The sequence below is a fragment of the Thalassophryne amazonica genome, unplaced genomic scaffold (assembly GCF_902500255.1).
Source record: "Thalassophryne amazonica unplaced genomic scaffold, fThaAma1.1, whole genome shotgun sequence".
Lineage (NCBI taxonomy): Eukaryota > Metazoa > Chordata > Actinopteri > Batrachoidiformes > Batrachoididae > Thalassophryne > Thalassophryne amazonica.
In genome coordinates this window covers 7,786-15,570 of record NW_022986609.1, presented here as the reverse complement: position 1 = coordinate 15,570, position 7,785 = coordinate 7,786, and positions in this window count along the sequence as shown.

The following is a 7,785-nucleotide window of genomic DNA, read 5'->3' as shown; positions in this document are numbered from 1 at the left end:
TGATATCATACCAGTCGTGGTGGGAGCAACAGGGCTTATGAAGAAGAACCTGAAGAAATATCTTGAGGCAATCCCTGGTCACCCAAGTGCCCATGAGGTGCAGATATCCGGAGTTAAAGGAACAGTTACCATCTTGAAGAGAGCCCTCGGATACAATGCCAATAATGATTAATGATTAGGATGTAACTGTAGACCCCAGTTACACTCTGTAAAAAAAGAAATTGAAGAGAAATAAAAAAAAAAAAGAAGTTGAAGAGAAATAAAAATAAAAAAAAACACACAGAGACATACAGACACACAGACACATACAGACACACATACAGACACACAGAGACACATACAAACACATACAGACACACAGAGACACATACAGACACACAGAGACACATACAGGCACACAGACACACAGACACATATACAGACACACATACAGGATCTCACAAAATGATAAATGCCGATTCTGTCATACAGCTGTTGAGAGTGTAAACCATCTAACATCAGCATGCCAGATCCTCATGGCAGATGGGCATTATACATCCAGACATAACAAGATCTGTCAATATCTCCACTGGAAGATCTGCAAGGAACTGGAGTTGGAAGTCAAAGAACATGTCTGGGAGCACGAGCCAACACCAGTCTCATCCAATGGAAAAATAACGATCTTCTACGACAAAGAGATCCCAGCAGGAAGACACATAGAAGGAGGTGCAATCAAACCTGATATTGTCATCTGGAACAAGCAAGAGAAAACAGCCAAAATCATTGATGTGACAGTCCCCAATGACTACGGCCTGAATCGAGCTGAAAGGGGAAAGATCTCAAAATACCAAGACCTAAAAAATGACCTAAGAACAACATGGTCATTGAAAGACATCGATATCATTCCAGTTGTGGTAGGAGCAACAGGCCTGATGAAGAAGAACCTGAAGAAATACCTTGAGGCAATCCCCGGTCACCCAAGTGCACATGAGGTGCAGTTGTCTGCGATTAAGGGAACGATCACCATCTTGAAGAGAGCCCTCGGATACAATGCCAGATCTGGTTAAGATAACTATAGAACCTAGGATGCAACTTTAGACCCCAGGTTTGGGGCCCATTGCATTCTACTAAAAAGACATCAAAGATAAATGAAAAAACAAAAGACACACATACAAACACACACACATACAGGCACACAGACACACATACAAACACACACACATACAGACACACAGACACACATACAGACACACAGAGACACACATATACAGACAGACACACATACAGACACAGACACATACAGGCACACAGATACACATACAGACACACAGAGACACATATAGGCACACAGACACATACAGACACACATACAGACACAGACACACAGAGACACATACAAACACACACACCCATACAGGCACACAGACACACATACAGACATACATACAGACACAGACACATACAGGCACACAGACACACAGACAGACACAGACACACATATACAGACAGACACAGACACACATATACAGACAGGCACACATACAGACACACAGAGACACACACAGACACATATACAGACAGACACAGACACACATATACAGACAGACACAGACACAAACAGGCACACAGACACACAGACAGACACACATACAGACACACAGACAGACACAGACACATACAGGCACACAGACACATATACAGACAGACACAGACACACATATACAGACAGACACAGACACAAATAGGCACACAGACACACAGACAGACACAGACACACATATACAGACAGACACACACACAGACACACAGACAGACACAGACACACATATACATACAGACACACAGACAGACACAGACACATACAGGCACACAGACACATATACAGACACACAGAGACACATATATACAGACAGACACAGACACACAGAGACACATATACAGACAGACACACAGACAGACACAGACACACAGACACATACAGGCACACAGAGACACATATACAGACACACACAAATGGACACACACAGACACACATACACAGAGACACGCACACATAGACACACACACACAAATGGACACACACGTGCAGACACACACACACATAGACACACACACAGACACACAGACGTGCAGACTCACAGACACACAGACACACACAGAGATACACAAAGACACACACACAGAGGCGCACACATGCGCAGACACACCTACACAGACAAACATACACATACATATCGAACATCGATCTTGTATCTCCTCTACGTGTGCCCTCTGTTTGCTCATTCGAAAGCCTGGTTTTCAACTGCAAACACTCGTTCTCTGCCACAGTTGCCCTCATCTATCGCCACCCTAAACCACAGCTAGCCTACACATAGAAAGTGCCCTACACATAGAAAGGGTCACACACTGGACGCGGTAATCACAGACTCAATCCCAACCACAGATCTCCAGGTCTATGATATTGGTGTCTCTGACCATCAAGTAGTTGCCATCAAAGTCCCCATATCCTCTCATTTCACCAAACAAAATGCAATAACAATTCAAAAATTACAATAACAGCCTTACCTCCATCCTGGACTCTCATGCTCCACTAAAAACCCAGACTGTCACCTTCGCCCGCTCAGCTCCCTGGTTCATCAACCAACTTCGGGCAATGAAAAGGTCTGGTCGTGTCCTGGAGGGGCCTACTAAACATCTGGCCTGCATGGTGCATAAATCGGCTTACCGGGAACATCAGAGATTTTATGCTGAAGCTCTTTGCACTGCAAGGTCAGGATACTACTCCACAATAATCAACAACAATCCAGGTAACTCCAAAAAACTATTTTCCACCATCCAACACCTTCTCAAACCACAGATTCCTTCATACCACACCCCAACAATAACTAACTGTAGCAACTTCCTTGATTTTGACAATGTCCGCTCTACGCTCTCATTTACACACAGCTCCACCCATGACACCCCAAAAACACCCACTACACAACATCTGCCTCAGTTCTGCCTCACAACACAGCAGGAGGTTGAGAAGATCATCCGCACTTCAAAACCATCTACTTGCTTCTTAGATCCCCTTCCTTCCTGTTGTGTGGGCCGCTGAAGAGGAGGTACTGCTGGCCCACCACCACCAGAGGGCACCCTGCCTGGAGTGCGGGCTCCAGGCACCAGAGGGCGCTGCCGCCTCACAGGAGCAGCCGGGGTGACAGCTGACACTCATCACCTGTGACAGCTGTCACCACTCATCTGATCTGCATCGGTATATCAGCAAGACGTCATCTCCACCTCTTTGCCGAGATATCGTTCTACCTGGAAGGTAACGTACCTCAGCTGACTGTTTTGACAGTATCCTTTGTGACTTTGTGCATTATATTGTGGACTGCTTTTCCAACGAGAGGTGGAGGTAGCTTTCCTGCCGTACTGATTCCTGGGTGCAAACGCATCCTCAGTTAATTGCTTTTTGTTCCTTGCCAGCAGTACCAGGTCCGACACGCGGAGGCAGTGGCCACCTGGGAGTTCGGGACTTGGCGGCTCCAGTATTCCCGGGGTCTGGTGGCGGAGGAAATCGTGTGGTTCCGGTTCTGCTTTGGACAGGCGTCTCCTATCTTCGAGCCTGCCCACACGACACCTTTGTGAATTGACTCTTGTCTATTGTTGCAATCTGTTGTATTTGTTGTGCACATTCACAACAGTAAAGTGTTGTTATTTGACCTACTCCATTGTCCGTTCATTTGCGCCCCCTGTTGTGGGTCCGTGTACTTACACTTTCCCAACACCTTCCCCTCTCTTCAAAATTCACTTCAAATCCATTAGTCCCATCATTACCAAAATCATTAAGTTCTCTCTTGAAACTGGAACCATCCTAACCAACCTAACCGTCCAACCTCCCTTAGTGCAGCAGATAACTGAAACAATCGTGCAAATGGTGATACAAGCACTAAAGTTGGTACAAATACTCTTTAGATATTACTCTTTTGAACAAACTGACTGGCCACTTGAATTTTCAATAAGCAGCCAGGTAGGGGTCAAGTGAAGAATTACACAGGGGTCAAAATTATAAATGCTCAAATCATTTTGAAAGCGACACCACATTATTTGTCTGATTGTAAAGATTCCAAAAAGGTATAGTTTGGACTATCTATGATTGAATGATCAGGAGTTATGGGGTAAAAACAGCAAAAATGGTGACAAAGGTCAATTTCAGTTTGTACAGGGGTCAAAAATTAAAGTTCCTTCAATTTTGGTAAAAAGTGATGCAAATTATTGGTTGAGCTAATAGGATTAATAAATGGAATACTTTTGATTGTGGTGAATGTTTGGTCTCCAAGGAAAAGGTCAAACAAGGTCAACGTCCATTGGATTCTATGACATGTCAAATCAAATCAAATCAATTTTATTTATATCAATCAATCAATCAACTTTTCAACAAGGCGCTCCATATTGTAAGGCAAGGCCATACAATAATTATATTATATAGCGCTTTATATTGGGGCAACTGTTTGTTGTGATTTGGCGCTATATAAAACATTGATTGATTGATTGATTGATTGATATTGTAAGGCCATACAATAATTACAGAAAAACCCCAACGGTCAAAATGACCCCCTGTGAGCAAGCACTTGGTGACAGTGGGAAGGAAAAACTTCCTTTTAACAGGAAGAAACCTCCAGCAGAACCAGGCTCAGGGAGGGGCAGTCTTCTGCTGGGACTGGTTGGGGCTGAGGGAGAGAACCAGGAAAAAGACATATGTGACATATGTTACCCCGTAACATGATAACTAAGCATGATACATGGTCCAAACTATTCCTTTTTTAAAACCCTGTTAACTAATAATTTGCATCATGTTTTACCAAAATTGGAGCAACTTTAACTTTTTACCCCTGTACAAACTGAACGTGACCTTTGTCACCATTCTTGCTGTTTTTACCCCATAACTCCAGACCATTCAGTCATAGATAGTCCAAACTATACCTTTTTGGAATCTTTATGATCAAACAAATAATGTGGTGTAGTTTTCAAAATGATTTGAGCATTTATAATTTTGACCCCTGTGTAATTCTTCAATTGACTCCTACCTGGCCGCCTATTGAAAATTCAAGTGGCCAGTCGGTTTGTTCAAAAGAGTATTTGGAGTATAAGGAGTATTTGTGCCAATTTTGGTGCTTGTATCACCATTTGCATGATTTTGCTCTAATATTCTCTTAGCTGCTGCACTACCTCAAAACAGCTCTCATCAAACCATTTCTGAAAAAACCCACTCTCGACCCTGAACCCCCTTCAAATTACCATCCTATCTCAAAACTTCCATTCATTTCCAAAATCCTTGAAAGAGCAGTTTCCCTTCAACTTGACAATCATCTCAAATTAAACAGTTTGTACAAAAAATTCCAGTCTGATTTCCGCCCCTCCCACAGCACCGAAACAGCTCTGATCAGAGTCACCAGCAACCTGCTGATGGTCTCTGACTCTGACTCTGGTTCCACATCCCTCCTCATTCTTCTCGACCTCTCTGCTGTGTTTGACCAATTGACCACCACATCCTCCTGCACCGCCTCCAGCACCTCATTGGCCTCTCCGACACTGCCCTTCACCGGTGCCACTCCTACCTCACTGACAGGACCGAGCACGTCGTCCTGGGGGATGCTAAATCCTGCCCCCACACTGTCACCTGTGGGGCCCCCCAGGGCTCCGTGCTTGGTCCCACCCTCTTCACCATTTACATGCTTCCCCTCGGGTGTGTCATCACCAGGCATGGAATTAATTTCCACTGCTATGCTGACAACAAACAGCTATACCTCAAGGTTACCCCCTCTGTCTTCCCTTCTGCTACCTTCACCCGCCTCAACTTCTGCCTGGAGGAGATAGGGGCATGGATGAGTCAGAACCTCCTGCAGCTGAATGGCTCAAAAACCGAAGCCATTCAAACCGGTACTTCTCACCGACTTCACTCCTCTCCTATCACCCCCATTTCTTTCTTTGGCCACAGCATTCCCCTTTCTCCCTCTGTTACAAACCTTGGGGTCAAATTTGACCCCCATCTTTCTTTTGACAACCATGTCTCCCACATCTGCAAAACTTCCTTCTTTCACCTCCATAATATTTCCAAACTCCGTTCTTCTCTTTCCGTTCCAGCTGCAGAGAAGCTCGTTCATGCCGTCGTCTCCTCCAGGTTGGACTACTGTAACACACTCCTCATCGGGATCCCTGGCAGGAGCATCCAAAAACTCCAGTATGATCAGAACAGCACTGCCAGGGTCCTGATGAGGGTGCGGAAACACGAGCACATCACCCCCATCCTCCACACCCTCCACTGGCTCCCCGTTCACGTCCATATTGAGTACAAGGTCCTCCTGCACACCCACCACTGTCTCCACGGTGATGCCCCCACCTACCTCACAGACCTGCTCACTATACACAACTCAGGCAGAACCCGGTCAGGTTCACAGCACCATCTGCTCCTGCCCTGGACACGGCTCAAGACCATGGGGGACTGAGCCTTCGAGGCCGCTGCTCCCTGTCTGTGGAATGCTCTACCAGATCACCTCAGGGCCCCACAGACAGTCAATGCTTTTAAGAAAGGACTAAAAATGTATCTTTTTAGAAAAGCTTACAACTAATGTTATTAATTGATGTGTACATTTTTATGATGTTTTTATTGTTTTGTTTTGTTTTTTGTCTCTGTAGCACTTTGAGATTTGGAATCAAATATGAAGTGCAATATAAATTAAATTTTTAATTATTATTATTATTATTATTATTATTGTTATTATTATTATTATTATTATTATTATTATATCTCCCATCAGCCTCTTGCGCAGCGGGTGTAAACTAAGGAGCCGTTGGGACTCTGAACAGCATCCACAGTGATCTTTTTTGTCTGAATGTCCCCGTGTGTTTGCACAGAAATCCAGATTGTCCCCTCTGGTGGTCCTCACATGCTAGACATCCTGAAATTCCTATTCAGACCCTAACCCTAACCCTAACCCTAACCTGACAGAAGAACAGCACTGAAGTTCAGCGTTGACTCCTTCACACCTTCAGCTGATCCAGCTCAGCTCCGTGCTGGTTGACCTCTGACCCATAACAACGGATACGGCCGCATGACAATTCAGTTCACTTCAATTTCTTTTTTTTCTATTGAGCCAAATCATAACAAAGCTGCCTCATGGTGCTTCACACGAGTAAGTCAAGTGATCCCTGCAGTGTCCTGGAAAATGACCAGTCCAGAGGCTGAGGCCACAAAAACCCTGAGCTGGATCTCATTGAAGGTCTGTGGACTTCTGGAAGAGTTTAAAAGAGGCCGACAGACATCTTCTCCCCTGAGGAACCATCAAAGATCCAGAAAGACACTGAAAAGCATGTGGGAGGCTGTGCTGACCTTCTGATACACGTTAAGCAAATAAAAGACTTTATTATATGGCTGCGATGCTACGTGTGCTCTGATTGGCTGATACTGGTCTGATATTTTCCCATATCGGACCAGTTTCCATGACAGTCGGTTTGCAACGCGTATTTTCTTTACAAACCAGGAAGCTAAAAATGCAATTAGAAAAAGCAAGTCGAATGTACTCCATAAATATCTAAACAGCATTGAAAAAAAACACAGATTGAAAGTTTACCAGCTAACATCTGAGTTCTTCACTGAGGTGAAGAAAGCGAACAAGCTGAACACCGTCAGCAGCATATGGATGGATGAGATTTATTGTCATTGTCATTACACAAGTGCAACAATGAGATTACATCTACACACAAAGTACCACAGACAAGATACAGCAATTAATCCACAATTAGTACTTGTTTACCGTAATAATG